A 13,568-nucleotide genomic window follows, 5' to 3' on the forward strand; every position below is an offset into this window, starting at 1 on the left:
ATTTTCCTGACCATGTTAGAATAACTTGGAAATGAAGTGCATTGATGAAGTTCAGAGGAAAACTAAACAGAGCAGCCTGCATCACTTTGAATAAACACTGGGATTACGTCTGGGAGTGCAGTCTGAGGGTTTGGGACCACTGCAGAGAGCTGCTTCTTTGTAGACTGATTTATATGCCGTATTTGGCCATCCAAAACAAGTACCTTACTGAGTAAACACAATAGTGCAGTCAGGCCGGGGCTAGTGATGAAACACAAGTAGACTGTGTGGCCCCTGAGTACAGGGAGGGGCTTACATAACAACACAAATGTACTGTATCTTTGGCTGAAAAGACATATATGCATTATTAACAAAACATGTTAGCTGAAAGAGACGTGCAGAATGTTCAGTATTTTAGTCCAGCCAAAGGCCATGTAACAGGATTAGCAATGCTTATCCATGGCCCTGTGTACATTAACATAACCATGAACTTGTGTCCGTGTTTTCATCTTCAACTTTGACACCCTTACTGTGTGTTTTCACTTCATCAAAGGTAATTGGAACATTTTGGTCGCCTAAAAATTTCTTGTTTTTCATGGGTTTCCACGCAGTTTAAAAACTCTTAAAAAGTCTAAAATTTCAAAATCAAAATTGTGGGCCTTAAAAAGTCTTAAATTCACTAGTATTGTAAGTATTGTGTTCTAGGTCTTAAATCATTTTAGGTCCTAATTTTCCTACGTCCATAAATGCTCCGTTTTTCTTTCATTCCATGGTGTTGCAGTTCTATCTTTTGCTAGTCAAAATATAATTTCGCTGTATTATGACTACAAATGAGACCAACGTGTAACTTATATTGCAGCCAAACAGCTTTCATGTGATTGGCTCGAGTCTCTTTCAGATTGTACCACAGAGATAAAACGTATTCGATAAAAACGTTATTCTTCAGCTATGGGGAAGTGCAAGTTTAGCGATACTTAAAAAACTGAATTCAGGGCTTAGTTGATGTTGTGATAAAGGTCTTACATTTCATTCATAATGGTCTAAAATAGGTCTTAAAAAGTCTTAAATTTGACTTGATGAAACCTGCGGGAACTCTGTCAGCGTTCTGCCAACCAGAAACCAAAAATCGTCACAAAAAACAAGAAGGCGACGGCCAAATTGCCAAACTCAAGGCTTCAAAACGGCTGTCCACAAACCAATGGGTGACGTCACTGATGCTACTTCCATTACTTTTGCAGTCTATGGTACAAACTTAACAAAGGAAACTGCAGTGAGCATGTAGTAGGTAAAATTTAACTTTTTGTGCATGTTTTAAAGAACATGTTTGTTTTTTTATGATGTGTATATTTTTCATATTGTGCAAAAACAAATATTTGAGTAAATAGAATGAATGTGATAGATTACACAGCCATATAAAACGTTATTCTTAATTCGTCACATACACACACAACAATGTAGTGAAATTGAATTACTGCATTTAAAGCTTTAGTGCATAACTTTTTGATATTAATGAACGTCCGTTACATTCAAGCCATTGCCAAATGAGCTGCTACAAAGCTAATTAAGACTATCAGCGCCACACAACTCTCTCTGTATTTCTCAGTATGACTGTGTTCAGAAGATTGTGGCGTCCGGCGACCTTCGCGCGCAGAAACTCGAGTGAAGTTAACTTCTGAAGAGTCCATCATGTTGTTTTAATCCTCCGTGTCCTCCTGGGGTGGGGGTGGTGCGTGATAACATAAGGCTTGTACGGTGGCCGACAGGGGCAAACGCCGTGCAACTTCAGAAAACACATGCAAATAGACAAAACACAAGCAAATTAAGAAAACATCTTCATTAATTTGACAAGACATGAGCAGCATTCAGCAAATACAACACAACCAAATACATAAACGCGCTGCAAATAAAAAACAATGCAAAAAGAAAAGCACACAAACCCCGAAAACAAATGCAACAAAAAAACGCAGCTTCCAGATTACACAACAGAAGTTCTCCAGGCTTCTAGAGGGAGCAGCTAAGTGGAACAGTTTGATTTCTGACCCCACAGGGAGAGAGCGCTCTGCCTTTTTATTCGAGTCGGGTATGGCTGCAGCCTGGAGAACTCCATAGACTGTATATTAAATTCATATCATTATTATTATTAATAACATAATATATTAATAATATACAGTCTATGCTCCCGTCTCATGCCCTCCCAGCTGGTACTTTACTTGTACTTTGGTGTGTTGGATGTTTGTGAACTAAACAGTATGGAAATCATGCTAATGAATACAAAAACTTTTTCAGCAGATGTCTTACTTACTAAGGCATGGATACCCGAACCGAGCCCGACGGGTCCTGATGGGTCCCGACGGTACCCAACGGGCCGGGCCAGGTTCGGACAGATATTTAGAAATTATGGTCAGGTTCGGGTCGGGCTCGGTCACATCAGCGCGATATGGCATTTGTTGTAAAATGGTGCTGCGGCTCCTTTAAGAGAGCTCAGTGCATGTGTAAAGGGGGCAGAAGAGAGATAGAGAAAGAGGAAGCAGACGTGTAGATGGGACCGGAGCAGAGTTGGTGGAATAAGTTTGTTTGGTACACAGTGTGTGCGGTGTCCGAAATGAACCCCAGACTGAAAGCCAAGTTCATTCATTTGCTGACCAGAAACAAAAACGTTATTCATTTTATAACTTCGGCCCTGGAGGTAACGAGTCTCCTCTTGGTTTTCTGACCACGGTCGAAAACAAAGCAATCAGGAAAGGTTAACACATTGAACATTTTAAATTAAACAGCTTATTAACGTGCGCTTGTCCCGTGTGTGCTGATGCGCTCATCTATTGACATTTCTGAATGCCTTCCTATAGTTGCTTAATAAAAGCTTTCCACACAAACAAACGTATATGTGTCATTAGTATGAGAACATTTTTTTATTTTAACTGTGTCTGGCTCGGGTCGGGCTCGGACACAAATTTCTTAATGTCTGTCGGGCTCAGGCCGGCTCAGGTCTATTACTTACAACATGTTGGAGTTAGCAAAGCAGTTTTGTGTTTATATGTGCGGGCGGGATTTATTCTGATTGATAAATCCTACGGTAAATTGGCTGGTTTACTAAACAGGGAGGGACTATAAATCCTGTCTGTTTTTTGTATTTCAAGAGCGAATTGCTCCACAATATGAATACAGATTGATCACTTATTTTGTTGGTAACCGTTGTTGTATAATCACAATATTACACTTGAGGAGGCCTATACTTCAGTAATGCGCCTTTCGGACCTCGAAATTAAACCCTCTCATGTAATATGGCTTAAACAAACGTCAACATTAAACGCTGATGCAGTTTACAGACGTCTCTGCTGATTGAGAATCACCTGTGACCTGAGCCGAGACACACCCACCAAACGAGAGAAAACATATCTCAAACATAGACTTATGTTATTTACAGTCTATGCAGTTGCACTCTCTCTCTCTCTCTCTCTCTCTCTCTCTCTCCTCCCCTCCCCCCTGTGGGGTCGAAAATCCAGCTGTTCCACTTAGCTGCTCCCTCTTTTTTGTTTCATATTTGCAGCGTTTATGTATTTGGTTGTGTTGTGTGTATTTGCAGCACGTTTGCTGAATGCTGCGCATGTTTTGTCAAATTAATGAAGTTGTTTTTTCTTTTTGCATCGCTTCTTTTTTCGGGGTTTGTGTGCTTTTCTTTTTGCATTGTTTTTTATTTGCAACGCGTTTATGTATTTGGTTGTGTTATATGCATTTGCAGCGCGTTTGCTGAATGCTGCGCATGTGTTGTCAAATTAATGAAGATGTTGTCTTAATTTGCTTGTGTTTTGTCTATTTGCGTGTATTTTCTTAAGTTGCAGGGCGTTTGCCCCTGTCGGCCACCGTAGGCTTGTATCATGAGGACGCACCAACGTGGATGTTTTCTTGTCATTACTTAGAATTCCTCATGGGGTCGACAGAAACTATGCACTATAGCTTTAACCCATTCTAAGTATTAGGAGCAGTGGACAGCTAATAGCATCCGGGGAGCAACTTGGGGTTCAGGGTCTGGCTCAGGGACACTTTGACATGTGTCTGGAGGAGCCTGGGATCCAACCGCCAATACAGTCAACTATAAATGCCTTTTTTATCTGTGAAAGAGGGAGGAAGTAAGGTGTTCGGTAGCTCGGCTGTAGTTGCTGAACACCAGTGATGCAATAATTACTTGGCCAGATGCCTGGCTTTTCAAACTTTCCAGCTCTGGAGTCCAGAGTTTGAGTTTAGGTGGATTTACCCACCTCTGTCCCCCTAATGAATAGCCTGCCCGGTCAGATTGGGGGCCAGCAGGCAGGTCAGTGGGTGTATTAGCGGCAGCAGACTTCCAACTTATTTTGGCCCTTTGGCCCTCTGGCAGTTCTGGAGACACAGGCTGGATTCTCCTACTGCTCTGGGAAAAGGATTACCATGCAGCTAATAATACACAGCTCCTACATTAAGCCATTAAGCAGCATACACAAGTGAGTGGCTGAAAACTGTATATGACTTTGATATAAGGCTTACTATGACTCTGGCAGAAAGTATAACTGCAGTCATTTTCAAACTCTGATCCTATTTTCCCATATTCTTCCCTGATTGACACTGGCTAGAATGTCATCATTTGTTTTTCTACCACTACTGCTACTGGCTTCTTTCTGGCCTCGGTGCTGCAGAATAGTTGGCAAATAAGATCCGATGGATCTTCCAGAAATCCGTCTCTAAAGCAGCCAAAGCCCCTTGTCCCCTTTTCAACACACTGATTGCTCACTTTGATCTGAGACATAAAATTAAAAAGAAATTGAAAGGCATTGAAAAGACGTGGAAACTGATCAATCAAAAATCCGACAGTTCTAGTTAGTCTACTCTCCCTCAGTCAGCAGATGTCTGTCTGCATATGCCTCTATGTAACATAGTGCAAAGTGAGCTATCAGTCATCTATAATAAGACAAATCAGTTAAAAAAAAAAAACAGTTGATCTCATCTCTGATTTCTAATAAACTGGTAATAAACTGGTGGCGTGCAGTTTGAAAGACATGGGTGTTTAAAATGAAAGACAGGATCAAGTCAGGCAGTGACTTTGAACACTAGCCATGTTTCCATCCACACGTTTTTATGCAAATGAAGTAATATCGAATGAAGAATCCCTTATGGAAACAGTAAAATTTGATTGAATGTCATGAATAGCGACACAAAGTTTGTATGTTTAATGTCATCGGATTTTCTCTTAATCTCGATAAATGCTGATGGAAACGTTATTTGCTGAATAAATAATGGATCGAGATTACGTTTTAGGTCATTTTATGATGGTTGCAACACGCCAAAAAACAAAGAAGAAGAAGAAGAAGAAGAAATGTTAGGTCATGTCTGCCACATTTTTCTGCTTTCTTTGCAGACACGGCGGGTGTCAACAAAGACAGATATAAGTGGACGACCAAGGAGACGAGAGACTTTTTAAATTTAATTACTATTACTATTACATAGCAAAAATCTAAGAAATGCCATAATTTTATATAGCGATGTTTTGATAGCGTCGCTATCAGCTGGCACATAAGCACTATTACAACTTGTGCAGTATATAGTAAGTAAGACATCTGCTGAAAAAGTTTTTGTATTCATTAGCATGATTTCCATACTGTTTAGTTCACAAACATCCAACACACCAAAGTACAAGTACAGTACCAGCTGGGAGGGCATGAGACGGGAGCATAGACTGTATATTATTAATATATTATGTTATTAATAATAATAATGATATGAATTTAATATACAGTGGATAATATACAGTCCACTAGCAAAACTTTGATCATAAATGTTTGGCAGTGTTATTAATAATGTCATACTACTTACTTCTTTGCTTCTGACAGGCAGTCATCATTTACATGGCCTGGTCTAATTAAGAGCGGAAAAGGAGCCAAACATTTTGTGTGATTTCAGAGAGGTTTATGTGGGTGTGCCTTCACTACTAAAGTGACCAAAATACTTTGAGCATTAGTGTGCTGAGCTGTGGCTTTCTTTAAACCAATCACAATCATCTTGGGCGGGGCTAAACTCCGGACATAGCGACGGTGACTCTGCAAAATAGTCTCGGGAAGGAACTTGTTTTGGTGGAACATTTGCACCCCGCAAAAGAAAATATATACATATAATATTAAATTAAGTCAACTGTTACAGTAACGTGCGCTATTTAAATTAGCTGGATACATGGTTAAACCTCATTAGCTCTTATCGCCGTTTGTACTTCGTCCACAGCAATCCCACCAATCGGTCCCAAAACGTCCCAGTTAGAGAGGAAATGCCGTTAACATATTCTTTGTAAATCTTTACAATCATTCCCCGAAACAACCAGGCAGGCCTGCCTTGTTGCACAATCCAAATTTTCTTCCAAACTTGCCATTTTCCGCATGTAGCTTGCTAGCTTGAAGTTTCTTGTTGTTTCCCTGAAGAGAGGAGTTAGACATCACCAGCACACATCGGCGGAACATCTGGTATGAATTGTCATCAATCCAGACTACCTCGATATCAAACTGACCAAAACCAAGGTTGCGCGCTGCACGCTAAGTCTCTATCAAGTCCCCCAACTTCATGAAGGTGCAACACTAAATCACTGGACTGCCACTTTAAACTTCAGGAACCACAACAGCTCCATTAGTAGTCTGACCGGGGTGGATTTTCTCCTGCGAGAGCAGTCATTTGGAAAACCTGTCATTGTTTGAGCACAGCTGGGTTCTTAATCATTACAACTTATGAAACAAAACATGACTCCAGGTCAGCTTTGGTCCATAAGTCAACAGTCACAGTATGCTACTGTGATGCTGAGCACTACACACACGTGTGTGTTCCTCAGCAAAGCAGCACTGCCGTGGTTTATGTTTAAGAAACAAATGCAGATCGATTCTACATGACTCGTTGGCCGACACTTTCATTAAAAGGAACATTTCACTATAATGGTCACACAATGTGCACTCAGACACACACACATACACATAAACACAAACAGATGAGAGTGTTTTTCCAATAGGCTGTCCCACTGCCACCGACAGCATGACAGTAAGCGATCCGCAGCTGCATGCTTACGTATATTGAAGAATAACTGGTCTTAAGAGATCATTACCTTTACATAGGCTCTGTGTTCCTACAAGGCACATAACAGCATATAAGGTAAAATACCACATTATATACAATTACAGTATATACAGTATTTTACCTTTGTCCTTTACTATTTTTCGCTCTAAAATCTCTTACTGTTTGTTGTGTTGTGGTTGTTTTAAGGGAGTCACTTGTAATCAAGTATACTCATTATGTTTGAAGTCAGTTTTACTGGCCAAACCAGAGACTAATTTCAAAAAAGCTAACTAATATGACTACATCTAGTTTAGTTTAGTTTAGTTTTAGTTTAGTTTATTATTTACACATACAAATACTACAGATGCATATACTCATAATCAATAAAAGATGTGATGGAGAGATACAAAAACCCCTCAGAGGGGCTTAATCAGGACACTCTCCAATACATAATCCACTTAATATAGAAAGAAACTAAAATACATAAAATAAAAGAAAACTAGAATTACACGCAATTTCAAATCAACAGAAAAAGTACAAAAGGTAAAATAATATTAGGAGTTACTTGAGTGGTTTACAAAGACATCCCATAGGGATAACATTGCACAGACAAAAACAAACAGTTTTCTTAAATTGTTAAAGTATTAGTTTAGAATTGTTTTCCAACTGAGCTGCCCCACTGTAACTGTAGTTTAACCTCTTTTAAAATACATACAGTATAAATATAATTTCCAGGGGCTTAGGCCTGGTGGGGGGCAATTTAGGCCTGGTGGGCCCCCAGGCTTGCAATACACTGGGAGAAACCCTGCAGAGGGATCTTTCATTATCAGTTTTAACAATTCTTTAGGCCTCCTGTAGCGCTCTGAATGCAGGGACTGGGATTTCAATCATCAGGGTAAATATAGCATGCCACCATGAGCACAAAGTCAGCCTCTGCATTTTTGATAGTGTGTTCAGAAGAGCACAGTATTACTGTGAGAGACTACTGTATGTCTGATAACAATGTTTGGATCAATACATGTGTGAGTCATACTTCAACCAGAATGCAACAAAGACACGCAAGAAACTGACTTTGTCTCAGCGAGCTACCACAGAACTGTATCCTGACATTTTTTACCATTAGATATGAAGAACTAAGGTTAATGCACCTTTGTCAAAAAAAGTGATTCAATGCAAATGTGTACTCTGTGTTGCACTACAAGACTAGATATAATTGGTAATCCACACACTGTAAATAATGGCCTTTTAGTGGCTTAAAATCTTTCCAGAGGCCCTTACCAACATAGGGGCACTGTATTTAAAAGCACAAAATGACCAAGTCGAAAAACGAAAATCCTTTTCAAGTCCATTTATTCCATTATTATTTATAATTTATCTATTGTTTATTCTATTTCAGGTACAGCGTTGCAGTGTGTGTGTGTGTGTGTGTGTGTGTGTGTGTGTGTGTGTGTGTGTGTGTGTGTGTGTGTGTGTGTGTGTGTGTGTGTGTGGTTGAACTGGCATAGCCAGGGTGCAATTTGTGAAAAAAACAGAGGGGGTTTTGTTTTGTTTTGATCATGCAAAACAATACATGGAAGAACTAAATCCCCCTTTCAATACCGTGGATATAGTGCCATTGAAGAGTAAAGAACAACAGTATGTAAATAATTATAACATACATAATGTATCTCGTAATTAAACAGACATGGTAAATATAAATGTAAATAAAACAGATATGCTCAGTAAACTCAGTAAATGGCTTCTTCAGGCCTGCATTATTTAATCCTGAATCCTGCAAAACAACCTTGTATCCATCCGCCTACGTTCAACAATCACAGATTTTGGTTTTGGTCACTGTACAGGCTCAATGGTACCAAACCTGGCAACCTCACTGGAATGACCAGACTCCACGCAGCTGTTGTCTGTCAAGAAACTGTTCCAGCATTTAATTGTCAGTTTTATGTTTCTGATTGCACACTGATTAAACAAACCAGAGGCAACATGTAAATGAATCAGCTTAGAGGTGTTGGTAGGCGTATTTTACTTTACTTTGGCTTGCTGTTTTCCTCTGCCTCCAATCTTTACCCTGACTCCAAACCGATACCTAACACACAGACATGAGTTTGATGCATTGTCCACATGGGCGTTTTTTGACGGGAGGGATCGCCCCGCTTCCCAGACACTTGATGGTCTCGCCACTAGCTGTTATCAATTTCTGTTCAATGACCACTGACAAGCAAAGAAAACAGGCTCCGCCCTCCTGCAACAGCGATGGATGCACCTGATTGGACGACACTTCACTCATGGGCTGTCTGCTCACAGATTTAAAAATGGATTAACATGGCGACTCGTTTGGAAACTTTGGAAGCTTTCTTTCTGAAAATAATTCACCGAAATGTGTTTCTGAAAACAGTTCATGCGAGAAATAAGCTGCAGTTGCTGAATCCGTCTTCATTTGAGATCGATAACAGTCAGTTTAAAATATTTTCAAGGGATTTTTAAGAGGCAGCGAGTTGACCTGGACACCCCTGATTTGCATGAAGTAGCCTGGATTCAACTTAATGCAAATGAAGAGTGGGCAACTCGACACCCAGTCTCTTAAAGGTCGCCACGACGCTCCCAGAATGCATTGTCCGGCTGCAGACAATGAATGGGAGTGCGTAATAGTGGTAATGACGCTTGTTGTGTGCGTCATTACCACTACTGTGGTACAGCAGTGGACACGTACCATCACTCTCAGGAAGAAAGAAAACAAGGAAATTTCCCAAGAAGCTACACAATCTCTTAAAAAATGCCCTGCCTTGATGTAACTCATCACGTTGGCCCTTGTGAAGTGTAACATGAAGGTCAGCCCGTAAAGCAAGTGAGGAGGACTAACATGTGTGGATGATCACAGATTGACATCAATTTGCATTTGCAAAAGTGGCTGTAACTAAATAGTCACAAGATGGTCATAATATTTATGTACGCTACTTAGCGATCAGTGTATGCCAGTCCGTGTGTGTGTGTATGTATCTGTGTGTGTGTGTGTGTGTGTGTGTGTGTGTGTGTGCATGCTATACATGTAAATCACTGCATTTCCAGGTAGCAGATGGATATTTGCCCATCTGGTAGTCATGCAAGTGGGAGGCATGTCTGATTCACACACAGTGATTTACCGCTCTCTTCTCCTCTAATGGACATTTACAGGAAGCAGCTGCAGAGTGCAGGGGCCTGACACACACACACACACACACACACACACACATACACACACACACACATGACATCTCTCTGTCCCAAGCACACACACTCACAGCACAGTACACATGCTGTAGTCTGCTGCCTGAGAGTTTGGGAGACCAACGGTGAGAACACAGTGAGGTGTATAAACTCCCAGATTCCCTCTTCTATGCTATCTGTCTAAAACTCTCTCTCTCTCTCTCTCTCTCTCTCTCTCTCTGCAAGTGACTGCTATGCATCATTCTTCTCTGTGGGGATTTGTCCCTTGCCTTGCATTTTGTCTGACTTTATTAACTTTATGAAAGCAATAAAGAAACTAGAGCTCTGTATGAGGGAGTTGCGTTGCATGAGGTCCAGTGCTATCAGCAGCCACGTCAGAGTCCTCAGGTCAGACGTTCAAGCAAGATTTAGTATCTTCAAATAAATTCATTTGGCAGCAATGGCATTCTTCCTTCGCACACAAACAGTTACAGACTACCATGCGAATAGCCTGTGCCACCCGTGTGCCCATAACTCATGAAATCCTTTTTCATGAGTCATTATTTAATAGAGCAACGCCACCAATGACTATCTGTGACATGCATAATATGTTAGAATTTAAATAAAACATCATGCCCATTAGATTCTGTTGATGAATTGCTCACTGTTTTTTTTTTTTACAGACATGACATATTAGTGTAAATGATTGTAATTTACCTGCTATAGCAGTATTATGGCCCCCTTAGTTGAAATTCAAGTGACAATATTTATCATTTTTATCTCTTTTTTTCACATTTCACATGTTTTGTTGGAGGAAATAACTAAAAAGCAAAAACTGCAGTGCGCCCTTGTGGCTCGCCTGGTTGAGCATGCGCCCCATCTACAGAGGCTCAGTTCTTACTGCAGCGGCCCAGGTTCAAGTCCGACCCTTGGCCCTTGGCTGCATGTCTCCCCCCCCCCCCCTTTCTCTCCCTTTTCCTGTCTTCAGCTGTCCTGTCAAATAAAGGCCTAAAATGCCCCAAAAATATTCAAAAACGTAATATAAAAAGACACTTAATGCCACATCAAGCGCTATTCAAGCAAAATCCAAGAGTTGAGTCATGAACATTCCGTCTCAAGCAGTGACAGCTGTGCATCATGATTAATAATGCCACTTAGAAATCAAGCCCAATTGAGCCAAGAAGGCTTCATTTTCAGAAACATGTTGCTCTGATTTCTCCATCCTCAATCTGATTCCTTTTACTTCCCACACAGTGTGGGTGGGAAGAGGTGAGACAGAAGGAAGAGATGTAACAGGGCCACAAATAGGGGTGGGTATCGTTAGGGTTTTTTCCGATACCGGTGCTAAAGCGATTCTTTTAAAGCAGTGCCGGTGCCTAAACATTAAAAATTTGATCACAATAACAATAACTTATTTCTCCAGTAAATTTCTGTTAAACGACAAAAACAACCACCAGATGTGAAAAGGGTATTTTACAATAACTTTGAATGCACCACGAGGCTGGCGAGGCGAGTTTTGTGTTGTTTTTCCGACAATGGCAGCTGCAGACTGTTGTACGTCCCAGTGTTGAAATCTTCTAAAGGGAAATACAGTCACACTTTTACACCGTTTAGCTGTCAGCATTTTAACCGTGTTTAATCCAGCTACTACCTTACGGTAGGCTAAAGTTACGAGCTGCTAAGTGTAAAGTTAACTAGCGTCACACGCAGTGATGCTTCTGTTGCGTCTAACGTCTGTTTCAGAGCATCAGAGAGCAGCGCAGGCATTTAAGTGGCACCAAAATGAGGCACCGAAATCTGCATTGCTATTCCGTTGCTATTACCGGTCGTTTAGGCACCGGTGCCGTATTAGCACCGGGTCTCAGTACCCAACCCTATCCACAAATGTACCACTAAGGGGACATCTAACACTGTTGGTGAAACTGGACAAAGTATCACCACTACTGCAGTCCATCTCCTAGAAAGAGCTTGCATCTTAAAGAGACAGATAGACAAAGTGCAAAGTTCTCCACATCATGGGAGCTTTCTCTCCCACAGACAGCACTTTTTCTCAACTGCTTGAAACGTCTCACCCACATTCCTGTTTGAAATTCCTTAATTAGTGATGTCATTAATTAAGAAAGCCAGCCCAGTTTTTCATATGTGCTGCCCATTGGTGCTGCTTGAGCAAGCACAGCCCACTCAGTGGCTTGTTTTGTTGTTTGAATTTGGTTGACCAATCATAACAAAGTGTGCCAGCTGACCAATCAGAGCAGACTGGGCTTTTCAGGAAGGCGGGCCAAGAGCTCAGACAGAGCGTTTCAGGCAGAGCAGCTGCAGCAGTGGGCAGTATGAGAAACATGATGGGGTTTTTTGAACATCAAAGCATGTAAACCTATTCTAGTAGACCCCAAGAGTACAAATATGATGCTGAAAAGGAATTGAAATAGGGGCTCTTTAATATTTAGCAGTATTGAGTGTCTGACCTGCTCCATTATCTCTCTCTGCAGATGGGAGGTGACAGCATGGACTGACTGCTCTGCATCCTGCGGCGTGGGCATCCAGACCAGGAGTGTGTTTTGCATGCGTCTGTTGTCCGTTGACCAGCAGGATATTCTGACCATTTCAGAGGACGAGTGCAGGGAATTCAAACCTGCCATCCTGCAACCCTGCAACCAACTGGACTGTCCTCCGGCCTGGGAGACCGAACCTTGGCAGCAGGTGTGGACTTTGGTTGTGTGTCTGTGCTTATAAATGTGACACAATCTCAAGTCAAGTCAACTTTATTGTCAATTCTCTCAAAATATGTGCCAGACATTCAAAGGTATTGAAAATGTGTTTCTGTCCATCCCACGGTGCAATAAGTACAAAATGTATATGTAACTGAGGGTTTGTTATGCTGCCTAAGCTCAGGTTCGACTACAAAATAAAGAAACACGGGCTTCCAATGCTGGAACCAAGACGCCACTGCACCTCTCACTTTATTAACGAACAACACAGTCAAAGTCCACTCATTATCGCTTTTTTCCACTTCCGTTTTTCTCGTCAAAATAAGAGCTCTATGGTTTACTGTAACTCCTCTAAGCATTCAACTGAGAGGTAACACAATAAAATACCTTACATATACAAAATACATACAATCAGGGCTATAAATGAACTTTTTTTTTATCATCAGCCAACATGGCTAGGAGATTTTTAAGTTAGCAGCCAATCAGATTTTCCACAGGCCACATGTTTGGTTTTCTTTCCTAACTAACTTTACTATTTCATTTCAGCTCATCTGGTTTATTTGGCTCCGTTCCGTTCGTCTTCGCCGTTTCAGCGTAGCTCGTAATCGATAACATGCAAGCTAGGCGCGTAGCCAACGGTGCGTT

This window comes from Sander vitreus, chromosome 1, assembly GCF_031162955.1.
Source record: "Sander vitreus isolate 19-12246 chromosome 1, sanVit1, whole genome shotgun sequence".
NCBI classification, from domain to species: Eukaryota; Metazoa; Chordata; class Actinopteri; order Perciformes; family Percidae; genus Sander; species Sander vitreus.